General features: G+C 34.3%; 1 protein-coding gene across 18 annotated transcripts in view; it reads left to right on the forward strand.

Moving 5' to 3' along the window:
• The window catches only part of ATE1 (arginyltransferase 1), a 256,370-nt gene that overhangs the window by 51,242 nt on the left and 190,059 nt on the right, over positions 1-15,069 (forward strand). The gene's annotated exons all lie outside the window — the stretch shown is intronic.

A 15,069-nucleotide genomic window follows, 5' to 3' on the forward strand; every position in this document is an offset into this window, starting at 1 on the left:
CTGTATTTTGTATTTTTGCTCCATAAAATGTGTCCAAAGTCACCCCCTTCTTGCTTTTCTTGGTGTTTGGAGGCTTTTGCTCTTCTGTACTGTTTGCCATCTCTGTGGTTTTTCTTCCCCTTTCCAGTCAGAAATCTGAGTGAGGAGGACTGGCTCTTAGTGTATCTGTCTGATGGTCTGAGGCTTTAGCCCCAGGCAAATTGTCTGTTCTCCGCAGCTGCATTGTCTTCCTGAAGAAGCCCAGGGTCTGCCTTCCCCTGCCTGCTGGCGTTTCAGGTGTTACTGCTCTCAGTTCCCTCCAGTTGCTTCTCCGATGCCTTACTTCCACACTCTGAGCATGGCACAGCACTGTCCACAAGGTACCTCAATGCCTTTGCTGACCCTGAGGTTCCTGTCCTTTCAGAGGGTCCTGTACTCTAAGGGGGGTGGGTCCTGGCCTCCCTGAGCTCTGAGGACTCCTGATGGGATTAGGTTCAGCTGGGTTCGACTGGATGTGCCCTGAAGCAGAAACCTCCAGTGAGACTCCTATGGAAGGACCCAGCCAGGGGCCTACAGACTCCCCCTGTTTCTCTCAGGCTGCTTCCCTGCCGTCTGTGTTGGATGCCTCGAGACTGGCCCAGGTTGCTTTCAAGGTGCGTCCCTCAGAACAGCCGGCCCTGAGGTCCTTTTGCCGGCCATGAAGTTCCTGCTGCTGCTGCGGGCTCAGCGTTCTGGGATGGGGGGGAGGGGTCCTGGGACCTTCCTTCTGCCTTCCCCTTAGACCTGAGTGATTTAGGATTCTGGCTTTTGGGGGGGGGGGCGTACCTTTTGATTTGAGTCCAGAAGGAGGGTTCCCTGGCTCTGTCCTGTTGTTAAGTTTGAATTTCAGTCCCTTAGGAGCATTCAGTTTGTGATCGGTAAGGAAGGGTTTTCAGAGGTCTGAACTTTTGCAGCTTCTAAGCAGCCATCTTGACTGGAAGTCTCATACCTCCAATTTCTTATGTTATTATGTCATTTCATTTTTATACTCCTAAATACTGTGATAAGAAATGCTAACTTGAAAAAATTTGAAGCTGGCAGAAAAACACGCAAAAATCTGAAGCTAAAATACAGGAAATTGTGTAAAAATCTGAAGCTAAAGTATAGAAAAACAAAAAAAAAATCTGAAACTAAAATACAGGAAAACATAAAAAAATATTTGAAGCTAAAATACAGGAGAACATACAAACCCAATTGGATAATTTAAAGTGCTTCTTATAGGATCAATTGGCAAATATTGACCCCACCAAAAACAGGCCTGAACCTGACAAACCTGTTTCTGAACCTCTAAATGAGGAAATCCCCTCCCTCGAAATGGAGATGGAAAACACCTTTCCTATAGCTCAGCTAACAGACTTGTTCTCTCATGGTCTGCAAATCTTGGCTGAACTTAATCCTCAAGACCCTTCTCCTGAATTCCAAACTTCTGAAATCCCAGTGTCTCCTGTTCCTTCTCCTACCCAAAAACCAATCCCAGCCCCAAGGAAATGTCCTCCCACCCAAAAACCAATTCCAGCCCCAAGGAAATCTCGTTCTTCTAAAGAAACTTGTTCTAGTCAAACTGACCCACAGGTACCAAATTCAATTACAGGCCTTTTTCCTCTAAGAGAAGTACCTGGCAACGGGGATGTGGTGACTCTAAGACACAATATATCTTGGACAGGAAGTTCAGGACTTTTTCTAGACCTTTTCCCATGACCTTTCTTGTTCCTTCCTGCACTTTACAGAGTCTTTCAATTTGCCTAGTACTGTGCAAGGGGTGGGGCAGTGGCCTCTGGAGTTGTCATCCACTTTAGTACATGACTTTGGAACTCTCTTATTGTTAAGTAAGGGTGTTTAAGTTTTTTTGACTGATTAATTTAAAATTTGCTGATTGATAGACAAAGTTTGATTTACTCTTCACGATCTGTGGAGAGGATCAATGAGGGAAGGAGAGAGATTTGAGGCAAGAATCCAATTCAAATGTTATTGCAATAGTTCAGGCAAGAAGGGATAAGGAAATGGTTGATATCTCTGGAAAGAATGTATGAGATGCATAGAGCTATTGACAATGATAGTATTTACCACTCAGTACAGTACTATCAAATAAGATTGGGTTATATTTTTCAAACCTTGGAGCCTTATATAAAAACTATTATTAGTACAGACTCAGAGATTGAGTGATTTTCCTAATACACTGCAATTGGGTAGTGGTAGAGCCAGGACTACAACCTTTATTTATTTATTTATTTTAAAATTGTGATTGGCTAGAGAGATGAAGCTATTACCAATAATACTATCTTCCTATTTCCATTGCAAAGGTACCTGCATAAGATTCTTGTCCTAATTGCTAAATTTGATACTCTTTTCTCAGTCCTCATCTTTCTTGCCTATCTGCTGGCTTTTATACTATGGACCATGCTTTTCTGGAATCTTTCTCTTTTCCAGGTTTTTGTGACACTGTTTTCTCTTGGTTTGCCTGTGTGACCACAACTCTTTCTCCTATTCTGGCTCATCATCCATATCAGATCCCCTCAATTTAGGTTCTATCCTAGGCTCTCTTCTCTAATCCTGTACTCTCTTCCTTTGAAATCTCATTATGCCCTATGATTTGATTATCATCTCTGTTCAAATGATCTCAAATGATCAGATCTTCCAGGTGCAGTCTCTCCCCTTGAGTTTCAGTGCCATATCATTGATTGTCTTGAACATTATAGGTTGGATGGCCCAGAGACAACTCATGCTATCTTTAAAACAAATCATTATTTTTTCTTCTACAGCCTGCCACCAACTAAACTTCTCTATTTCTATGGATGGTGCTATCCTTCCAGTTACTGTTTTGTAACTTTCTCATTTTCCTGGATTCATCCCTCCCTCAAACCACGTATGTAATCAGTTGTCAAATGCTGGTGTTTCTACCTTCACTGCCTCTCTTCCATTTATCCTTTTGCCCTTATTGAACAGTTACCAATATAATTCAGGCCTTCATTAACTCTCTCTTAGATGACTGCAGTGATCTCCTCACTGATCTCCCTGCCGCAAATCCCCTCTTCTCACAGTGCTGTCAAAGTAGTTTTACTTAAGTGTATATCTGACCATGATACTTTCCTATTGAATCAATGGATTCTGATTACCTCTAAGATAAAATATAAACTTTGCCTTGGAAAGCCCTTCACTTCAGACAATAACCTGAGCCTCTCCTAACCTTATTAGACATTACTCCTTTTCTTATACTCTCTGTGTAGCCAAACTGGTCTTCTCCCTGTTCCTCACACACAGTATTCCACCCTCTGTCTCTGAATCTTTGCACTGGCTTTCTCATGTGCCTGGACTTTACTCTTTCTCTCTGCTTCAGGCCTTAACTTCTTTAAAGACTTATAGATAGCAAAAGTAGCATTTTCTGAACGAAACCTTTCCTGATCTCCCATTCAACTTCTTGTGCCCTCACTCCTAATGAATTACTTTGTTTTGAACTACTTTGTATATATTTGTCTTTATTAACTTTATGCTGTAGATGTTTATTTATATGTACTTGTATTTCCCCATTTCTCCTTTCAAGTAGGAATTGTTTTATTCTTTGGTCTTGTATTCCTAGTGCCTAGTACATAGGAGATGGTTAATAAGTACTTGTCAATAGCTTAATCTTATGCTTCTAAATATTAGCATAGAAAGAAAATAATTTTGGAGGACTTAAGGAATTATATTGTCAAGAAGGATAAAATGTTTTGGTGTCCAGATTTTTTCTTTTCTGTGTTTTTTGTTTCCTTGACAAGAAAGAATGATGAACTAGTACAGAAATTCAGATAGAAGACCAAGAGCAGGCAGAAATTCATTTAAATCATATCATCCACAGAAGAAATTAAAAGATTTGGTAGATTTTAAATAACTGGCTCCAAATTGTTTATTATTGCAGAGATTTAAAATGAACTTTTTCAAATGCAGTTGACTCTTAAAGATTCCATTTTGTTTTTCTTAAAGATAATAGTTTCTCAAGATGAGTTTCCCTGATTGAAAATTTTAAAAATCACATTGAAAATATTTCATTCTTTTAAATATATTTACCTGACAAATTTTAAAAATACTAATAAAACCAGTAATCAAAAAACTGATGTGAAAACTATTTTACATATTACTAAATTATATTATATAGAATCATAGGATGATGTTTGAGCTACAAGGATCTTTAAGTATCATCTAATTAATCCTCTTTATTACAAGTATCAGTGGGAGAAAGTCTCTTTTTTTTTGCATGTAATATGCTTTTTTTTTTTTAATCTATGCTTACTAACTGGACACTTGTTTTGGTAGAACTTTGTTGTCTTGGGGATAGGAGGTTGTTATTCAGTACTTAGGTACTTAGCAAACTGCCAGAAATTGGTAGCAAATTGGCAACCACCTTCTGGAAAAGTAAAAGAGGTAATGTAGGTTTGCCCCATCCATAATATTTTTAAGTGAGTGGTTATTACCTTACCCATATTTTCCCTAAGTTTTTCTCCTTAATGTACTCTTAGTTTTGATAATCTGTTCTAACGAGCACTGGTGCTTGTGTGCCTGATCATTTCAGATTTGAAACAATATTATTTGGTAAGAAATAAGTAAGAAACAATATTGTGTTTTCTCTCTAAAACAGTATTCTCTTTATAATGTTTAGAATTATTTCATTCAGATGTGGGATCATATTTTATACTTAATATTTTAATTAAACTAATTATTTGAAATCCAGAGAAAAAAGCCTTATTTAAAATATAAAATCAATAAATAATTGTGACTTACTATGTACAAAATATCATTTGTTATTTCTTACAGTGACTACATAGGTCAATTATTATCTAGTTAATTATATTAAAATCCTTCTTTGATACACTTTTGGGAACTGGGAGAAATGTTACAGATGGCAAGAAACTACAAATTATGGTCACTTTATAATTTAACCAATACACTTCTTTTTGTACTTTATTATTAACAATAATAAAAACTACTTTAATGTCTGAAAATATAACAGAACCATAATTTTGAAGATGCTAATTATATATTGTCATTTGTATAGAACCCTCCTGACAATAATAGAAATATTTACTGAACATTTCTGAAAAAGGAGTACAAATTGAGGTAATGTGTTAATTAGATTCTTAAATTTCCCAGTTCTGGAAATAACTTTAGAGATTATCTGAGTTTATATGTTTATTTGAATAAACAAATAAGATGATAGATATAATGAGAGCTGAGAAGAAGAGAAATACAGGCATACTCCATTGATATTTCTATTTGGGTTCCAGACCATCTCAGTAATTAGTTGCATGAATTTTTGGGTTTCCCAGACAGAGAAAACTATAGTCTATTAAGTGTGAAATAATATTATGTCTAATAAAGCAATGTACATAGCAATAATGAAAAAATAATTCATAGTTAAAAAATGTTAACCATTTGAGCCTTCAGCAAGTCCTAATCTTGCTGTTGGAAGGTGGATGGCTGCTGACTGATCAGGGTGGTGTCATTGTTGATTTTGGAGGTGTTTGTGGCAGTTTCTTAAAATAAGACAACAGTGAAATTTGCTGCATAGATTGACTTTCTTTCATGAAAATTTCTTTGTAGTGTGCTCTGTGATTTGATAGTATTTTACCCATAATAGAACCTATTTCAAAATTGGAATCAATTCTCTCAAACCTTGCTAATTTCTTTTCTAAGTTTATATGTAATATTTTTCAAAGAGAGCCCCAAGGAGAGCGAGAAAGACAAGGAAATGGCTGGTTGGTGGAGCCAGCAATCAGAACACACACAAAATTTGTTGATTAAATTAATCATTTTATATAAATGAAATTCATGGAGCCCGAAAACAATTAGAATAGTAACCTCAAAGATCATTGATCATATGTCACCATGATAAATAAAATAATAATGAAAAAGTTACTATTGTAAGACTTAACACAGTGTGACACAGAGACACCGTTGTGAGCACATGCTTTTGCTTTGTCTTAGCCACAGCATTAACAAGTAAAGTGAAGATTAGAGGAAAGAGCTACCACTGGATAGTTTTATTAAGAATTTTAAAAATCTTATTTTTCCATTAAAATAATGTAAAAAAATCTAATTCTAGTATAGAAAATACTCTGCACTTTAGTTGGTAGTTTTCATTGTCCAAACATTCCTCTGAAATAGATGAATTATATTAACCTATTTTTACATTTAGAGAGAATTTCTATTTCCTATAAAGACATAGATACCCAGAAAAATATTTAATTTTTAAAAATGGTGTTTGTTTGAATACAGTATCAAGACTTTTGTTGCCTTGTTATTTTGTATGATGAATATTTTAAATCCATGAAAGATTTAATGAAGGCCTTTTGGAAATATTTTACCAGAGTACTTCAATTATGACTTTACATGCTGATCTTCTTTAGTATAAGTAAACAGAATATATCCTGACTGTCAGCCTACTATTTTTATTTGAAGGATAAATTGGTTTGATATTTTAAAAGCATACATGCCATTTTTTCCAAATTGTCCAGCCATAAGTTTTTATCTTCAATTGCCAGTTAAAAATATGATAGCTACTTTTGAAAATTACAGAAAATATGCAGGTATAAGTTATTTGTGATCATTTACAAATTGTAGCTAATACTTTGTTAAGTAGAATAAGTCTGGGATAGTTCTAATAGCAGTTTATTCACTTTGTAGTTAAAAGGTAATGAAACCTCCTTAGATTTCTGTGATGATATAAGCCAATTAGAAAACTGTTTAGTTGCCAGTAAAATCTTGAATAATATTTTTGGAAATAGTAGTTGACTAGTGTTTTTGGCTAAGTAAATGCAGACAGCATCTGTGGTCACACAGTGCCTCCACTTTTCAGGAGCAGTTTAGTTGAAATATGTTTTTGATTGCAGAAATACATTTGGATTCAGCATTTACTCTTAGCTTTATAGTCTACTTTAGTGCAAGCACTATGATGAAATTATTCCCCAAATGGAATATCATTTATATTATTTTTCTGTTCATATTGCTTTTGCTTTTAAAGAAACTAGGAGATTTGGCCTTTAGTCTAGAGTTTTCATACATATTCCTTGCTTCCAGTATCCTAATCTTTAAAAAAAAAAAAAAGATCCTGGGGTTTCAAGCTAGAATAGATCTTAGAGGCCAAATTCAACTCTGTCATTTTACAGATGAGGAAACCAATGCTAAGTGACTTGCCTTGGGCCACACCTCTAGTAAGTAGCTGAGGAAGTATATGAACTCAGGTCTTCCTAAATTTTAAACCTTGCCTTTTATCCACTGTGTTATTTAATTTAGATTCTTCTAATCGACAAACTTGGCATGTTGCTCATTGTATTCATAATGTTTTCTGGTTTGTAGTTCTTATTTTTGAGATCTCTACTAACAAAAAGTGTTTTTAACTACTATAGACCTATTAGAGATTTAATTTGACAAATGGTCTTCATTTTCCATTTATGTCTCTCTGTTCTCCAAATGAAATTAGTAGATGCAGAGGTTATGAATTTTGGTTCTCAAATCTTGAATTTTGTTTGGGGGTAGGTGGAGAGTCCTTTTCATTTATATTTCTGTTAAAGATCAGATAAGGCAAGGCACTAAGAATTTAGTATGTATTATATACCAAGAACTGTGCTATGCGTTAAGGATACAAATATAAACAAAAAAGATGATCCCTGCCCTCAAGGAGCTTGAATTGAAGACCACAAAAGAAAGCTAAAAACTAGGGGAATGGGGAACTGAGACAAAGGGATCATATTATGTTCCAGGTATGGAATTGCCAAAATGGAGAAGTTGCTCTAGGGTGAGAAGATTGCAGAGGTCAATGTATGTTCCAGGGTGAGGAGGTACCAGGCACTAAGGAAAGTTCTGTGATGAGATGGCACCCAAGACATGATGACAAAGTTCTAAAAGTCAGAAGCAGAGCCATTAGGGCTAAATTACACCCCCCCCCCGCACCCCCCCAATGGAGGCCTGGAAAGAACTCATTTGGGGGAAAAGAATTGGCATTGATAAGGAGGAATGGTCCAAAGTGAGAAGGTTCAAGGGGCAAGTGAATGTCTAGAGGATCTTTTCTGATGAGTGATGTAGTTATTATATCTTTAGCTCTTATGAATGCCACTTTTTTCATAACAGAATATTAAAAAGTAGAATTTTAGTTTTTGTTTGGAGCTAAATTTCAAAGTATTATATACTTATAGATGGTACTTTTTCTTAAAAACTAAATATTCACATTGATTTAAAAGTCAATTAGAAAAAACATAAATATATGCCAAAATTAGGGGGGAAAAGTCTAAAGATATCCATAATTCAATTTAAAATCTTAGCAAAATTTAATGCTTTTAAATTTCTGGATATACTTAAAGTTTCACATTGAGTTGCATTTTAATTTGATAAGTGCTAAAACTGTAAATGGAGATTTTATTTTACAAAACAACCATAGTTACTCATGAAAAAAAAAATATTGTCTCCTGACAATTTGAGAAGCATTGCAGTGTGTAGGTTAAAGAGTGAAGAGAAGGGTCACTAGAAATGTAATTTTTAATGCATGAAAGTTTTGGCAGCTGTAGTGAAAAATCAAAGGCATAGAAAGTAACAGATATGTAATAAGAATGAGAAGCAGATTTTGGTTATTCAAAGAAGTTATTTTTACATAATTTAATGAAAAATTTTGTCTAATTTTTAAACAGGACATAATACTTTTGTATTTATGCATATTCTTGGATATCACATTTATGCTTTGAGTTAGATTGTATCAGGATCTAATACTTGAAATGGCCAATAGATATATAAATAGTACTCCTTATTTAATAAAAGTAAAAATAAAGCAGAAAGGACTGCTGTTATACATTTTGATTGGTTCTTATAGTTGAGAGATTGTTTCTTTCTTCTACTTACAGCATATGAACCAAATTTGTGTCATTCTATTCAGAAAAATGTTTGAATAAATGTTTTGATAATGAATTGTTGGCTATTTTATACTAAAATGTGAAGTTATAGGTTAACACAGCTTATTCTGTCCTATCCTTCCATTGTGCATTCTGGAATCCTCTGTTCTGTCATTAATAAACTTTCCATTGTCTTATCCTTCTTCCTTTTACTATGCTCCCACAGTGACTTCTTGCACTAACAGAAGCCTAACTTTACCACTTTACCTGAAGACTGTATTCCTTGCTATCCTCTCTAGGACTTTGTGTCTCTTGTATTATGCTTCTTAGGTCTCAGCACACTGGGTCACAAAGAGAAGTCATCATACTCCTTGCTGCTCACTGCTAGTGCTAGACCTTTTCTTAGCCCTAATTTCTCAGCATTTGAGTCTCCTTCCATCCTTGTTATTGGTACTTTTCTATCCATAAGTCATTTTATCAGCTCTCACAAAGTATTTGGTATCTGGCTCTTTATTTCTCTCTACCCCAACTTCTGGCTTCATTTGGGGCTTTCAGTTAATTTTGAGCACCCCTCAAACATCAGCCTCTTAATTCAATGAACCTCTCAATTTTTATTACCATCACCTTCATTCTGCCTCAGCTACACCCAGGAATGGGGATGTTTGATTTCACTCTTGGTAATTGTTCTACCTTAATGATTCTGAACTCTGAATCCTCTTGAAAAAATTACACCTTGTTCTTTCTTGTTTCCCCTTTCACTCCTCTTAAACATTTCTTTGCCCTACCATGATTTCCATTAATTTTTCATAGTCCTTCAAACCTTTCTGACTTACCTTTCTTTCCTTTGAAGTCTTGACCTTATTATAACAACAATGATAATAGTTAGCCATTTATGTATAGTACCTGCTATGTGCAGGCACTGTGCTAAGTGTTTTACAAATATCTTATTTGATCCTCACATCAACTCTTATAGGGTAATTGCTATTATTAACCTAATTTTACAGTTGAGGAAACTGAAACAAACCGCAGTTAAGTGACTTTAAAGGGTCTTGCAGCTTATAAGTGTCGGAGACTGGTTTTGAACCCAGGACTTTCTGATTCCAGGCCCAGTTTCTGTCCACTGTACCACCTACCTGCCCTTTAAAACTCTTTAAGGTTTGCAGATTTACAAATTTCACTGTAACAAATATCTCACTGATTTTTATAACAGCCCTTCAAGATATGTGATATTATTTCCATTTTATAGATTAGGAAACTGGCAGACAGTGGGTAAGTGACTTGTCCAGGGTCACACAGCTGTTAATTGTCTGGGGCATAATTTGAATTTGGGTCTTGCTGACTTCAGATCCAGTACTATTCATTATGCTACTTTGTTGCCTCAGAAAAATGTTATTTTATTCTCACAACAACCCTGGAAGTAGGTGCTATTATTAATCTCTGCTTTACAGCTGAGGAAATGGAAGCAAGCAGAAGTTAAAAAAAAGTTAAAAAAAAAACTTGGAGTTACACAGCTATAATAAGTGTTTGAGTCTAGATTTGAATTTAGTTCTCAAGATTCCCCTGTACCACTTAGCTACTGTAGTTAACCAGTTTCACTTTACACTGTCCTCTACAGATTCCATGCATCTTGTTCTACTGATGCTTCTGCCTTTCCAAACACTAGCCCTAGGTTACTCCCATCAACTGTTTCCTCCATTTCTATCAATGTGTTGCTGGAGGAAGTGACAGAAACATGCAGAATGTCTGCTAGGAATTTGTGCTATACTGCCTCTCAGTTTGATCATTTGTCCCTTTATTCTTCATTTGACTTTCTTCTGTGTTTTCCAGAGCAGCTATTCCCTTCTTTTCTTCATTCCTCAACCCTTCCCTACCCTTGTCTTATTTTTCTTACCTACTTAGAAATAAAAGGCAGCTTTTTTATGATTGCTCTTTTCTCTTCAGTTCTGATTTTTAAAAACTCCTCTAAGCCTTTTTCTCCTTGACTTCCATATTGGAAGAGAGATGGTCTTTCCCCTTGCCATGTTCTTTCCATGTCCTCTGGCAGCTTCTCTGTCATTCTTCACTCCCCCTCCCAATTTTGATTTTCCTTATGCATAAAGCTCTTCAGCCTACTAACAATACCCAGATCTTCTGCATTCTCAAAAATCCCTCCCTGGACCCTACCATACTCCCAAACCATTGTCTTGTATTTTTCTACTTGTTTACAGGCAAACTCATAGAAAAAGCTGTCTAGCTTGTTGTCTGCGCTCCATACCTTCTCATTTCCTTCTCAGCCCTCTGTAGGCTGGCTTTTCAAACTGTCAGTCAGCTGGAACTACTTGAAGGTTAACAATAATCTTTCAAGCTCTGAATCCAAAGACTTTTTCTTACTTCTGTCTTTCTTTTATAGCTTCTGATATGACTGATTGTCCACTCTTCCCGGTTAATTTTTGTTTTCTAGGCTTTTGTGACAAGCATCTTGTTCTCTGACTTCCTAATTAGGTATGTAACTTAGAATCTCTTCTCTATACATTCTTTCTTTGTGGTCTTGATGTCTTAGTTGGTCAGTTTATTTCATAGACTCAGTTATTTTTGTCTATATATCCAGATTCCCTCCTTAACTTTAGACTTACATCACTGATGGCTTGTTTGGACATCCCCATAAGTAGGTCAAAAAGTATGAACCAAATTGAACTTCTTTCTCATCCAAACCACTTTCTCTTCCAGATAACCCATTTTTTCTTGGCTAATGCTATCCTTCATCCTTAAAGTCACTCAGTTTTTCAGTCTTTGGTCATTCTTGACTCTTTACTCTTCCTTATCTTTCCCCCAAATGCAGTCAGTTTACCAAGTCTTAATAGATTTTACCTCCAAAATCCACCTCTTTGTACCTCTCTCAAATCCACCTCTTTATTTATACAGACATAGCTACCACCCTATTTCAAGTCTAACTTACTGCTGTAGCCTCCTAGTTTCTCTGCTTAGAACCTTTCTCTTCTTCACCTCCAACTTGTATAGAGCTGCCAAGATAATCTGAAGCATAGATCCTGATAAAGACTTTTGAGTGGTTCTATGCTTTCTCAGAGATAAATTATTAACTCTTCAACATTGCTTTAAAGCCATTCTTAGTAAGGGTTCAGGCAGCCCTTTTAGAGGGATAACACATTAGCAATCTGTTGCTGCATTATTACCTCTTTTAAGTACTCTTTCAGCTGATTGGCTTTGCTCTTCCCCATTTCTGAACTGACATTCCATTTTATGTGGCTGCTTTCCTTTGAAAGGGTTACTTTTTCACCTCTTCCTCTTATCTTCTCCCTGGGTCAATTCTGGCCCCATTTCTGCCAAGAAATCATTCCTGATATGGCTCCTTATTAGTGTTCTCTTCTTCCTCATGTTTTCATATTGACTTCTTCCATGGGAGAGCTGTAAGATCCTTGAAGGTTGTGACTTTTTATTTTTGTGTTGTATCCATAGTGCTTTTTGCAGAGTAGGTGCATAATAAATGATTTTTGAATGAAAATGAATTGTATTCTCATATATATATATGAATATTTTCCTAGCCAAATTACTTAATATTGTAAAAGTTTTAAATTTTATTAAGAACATTTAATATCACATTTACTAGGATGTTCTTAGGGAACATTTTTAAAAATGCATATTTACTATAAGTTAGGGAATTACTTGTGAACAGGCTTATTACCCAATATTTCTGGTTCAAAGCAGTTTTACGTCTACATTCACAAAATATTGTTAATATGGGCTGCCAGCAGGATATAGAAGGGATCTAGTTATATTGAATTGGTTATCATGATTGTTTTTCTTTAAAAGAATTCTAATTATGGAGTCAGTATACCAAGTGCATTTTGCAATCATTTATTTTTCTTATTTCCTAATTCCTCAAAGTATATTATATGAAGGTAAATAGTAAATAGATAAAGTAAAATGTTTAGAAGTTTTTTTTTAAACTTAACTAATAGAAGGATTAGAATTTGGAATCCTTTTTCACATTTGCCAATAGAAATATGGATATATAACTTGTGATTTGTCATTTGTTTTTTTTCCCCCTTTGGAGAATGAATTTTTGTATTTTGTATTTGATTTTTGTATTTCATGTTTTTCAACTTCAGAGGGGAAGTTTTAGATCCTTTTTAAATACCTGTTTTATGAATGTTCTAACTCAAAATGGAAATTAAAGAAAAATATATACACTGTTGGATCTAGAGACAGTTATGAAGACCTAATATCTATATTTTTACCAGCAATCACATTTTATGTCAATTGAACCATCATATTATTCTTCTCATATATAAAACTCTCAGAAAAAAACTTGTAAACTATGCAAAACAAAATTAATTTCTGATTATATTTTAAAACTTTGAGACTCATGTTGCTGGATTTTATATTCATCGTGATATTTGCTATAACAAAGAACTTGAAACTAAAGTAGTACTCATTCGTTGGAAAGGACTGAATAAATTCTACTATATGAACACAACCATTATTTTACCAAAAGAATTTATGAAAAGGACATATTCAGAAAATTTGGGAAGACTTGTATGAACTGATGCAGAGTAAAATGTACAGAAAGAAGAGAAGAATCTTTCAAAAATATTTTATCATAAAGAAAAACTCCTCTTATCAACATAAGAATGTGGATTTTGTTTTAATTAACTATTCTTACAGTTCAAGAAAGGAAGGCTTCATAAGAAAAAATTATTGATGGAATAGAAGTGTGGGTAGTGATAGTGAGGCAAAAAATGAATAATAAAATATATCAATGAAGCTTTTTTAAAAGTGCATAGAACAGAAGGAAGTTAAGACTGAAAATCTTGGAAATGGTATGTGGAATTCAGAATGTACTTTAAAAAAATCATATGTAGTGAAGTTTCGGGATTTCACATACAGTCCTCTTTCTGTTCTTTATATATAGGATGTTATTAAGTTCAAGATACCAAAAATTATTATAGAAAATCAAATGTATCAGTAAATTGTATAAAAGGCACAGATTTAGATTCAGATGACACAAATTTAAGTCCCAACCCTGACAGTTAATACCTTTGTGATTTTGGGCAAGTCACTTTGTTTATTGAAACTTGAGTTTTCTAATTTGTGGATATTGAAGATTAGACTTACTTATAGTGGTATTAAAATACTTGGCAAACTATATGCCATTATATAAATATGCTATTATTCATTATTATTTAATATTACTCTAGGAAAGGTAGAAACTTGCTTATGTAGACTGATTAAAGTAGGGTTTTTGATGACAGGAGTTGAATTTCTTTAGATTGTGGTACAAACCTATAGTGGTGATAATTTGATCACTTGATATAGACTTCCAGAATGTTCATCTAATAATAAAGATAAAAAACTAAAATTCTTTTTGTTTATGGAAAGTAAGAGTAATGGTAATAATATGTTAGTTTTTTTGGAGACCACAAATAGCAAGTGTTTTAAGTTTAACATATTCTACATTTATCTCATTTGAATTTCATCACAAACTTGTGAGGTAGGAGCCATCGATATCATTTCCATTCTTTTCCAAAAAATTCATTTATTTATTTAATTAATTTAGAGTATTTTTCCTTGGTTACATGATTTATGTTCTTTCCCTCTCCTCATCTCTTCCCGCTCCCATAGACAATGAACAAATCCACTGGGTTTTACATTGATCAAAACCTATTTCCATATTATTAATATTTGTAGATATTATTTGCATTATGTAGATGAGTAAATTGAGGCTTAGAGAGATTGTTACTTGCCCATTGTGACACAGTCAATAAGTAACAAAGATAGAATTTTGGTCTCAATCTTAAGGTAATAATGTAATATATTTTATAAACTTTAAAATATTAGGTAAATGCAAACTATTACTACTACTCAAATTAATTAATAATGAGTTGGGGCCAGAAAGGGGAGAGGAAGACATAGATATTTAAAATATCTAGTATTAAAATTTATTTTATTCTTTATAATTTCATATTGTAATATTAAATTAGTTTGCAAGTTGTAAAAATCCAGTAGTAGTAGGGAGAGAGAAATCCAGAAGAGTGTACCAGAAACTGTTTCAGAACTTATTCTTTTCCTTTTTTTTAAATTGTTCATAAGCAGTGTTACATACAAATACATGTGTTTGTATGTATGTACATATACATATGTATGGGCTAAAAGTATAGACTCTTAGAGATAGAAGGAATCTTTTAGGAATGTCCTTCAAATATGG

Source organism: Monodelphis domestica, chromosome 1 (assembly GCF_027887165.1).
Source record: "Monodelphis domestica isolate mMonDom1 chromosome 1, mMonDom1.pri, whole genome shotgun sequence".
In the NCBI taxonomy this organism is placed as follows: Eukaryota; Metazoa; Chordata; class Mammalia; order Didelphimorphia; family Didelphidae; genus Monodelphis; species Monodelphis domestica.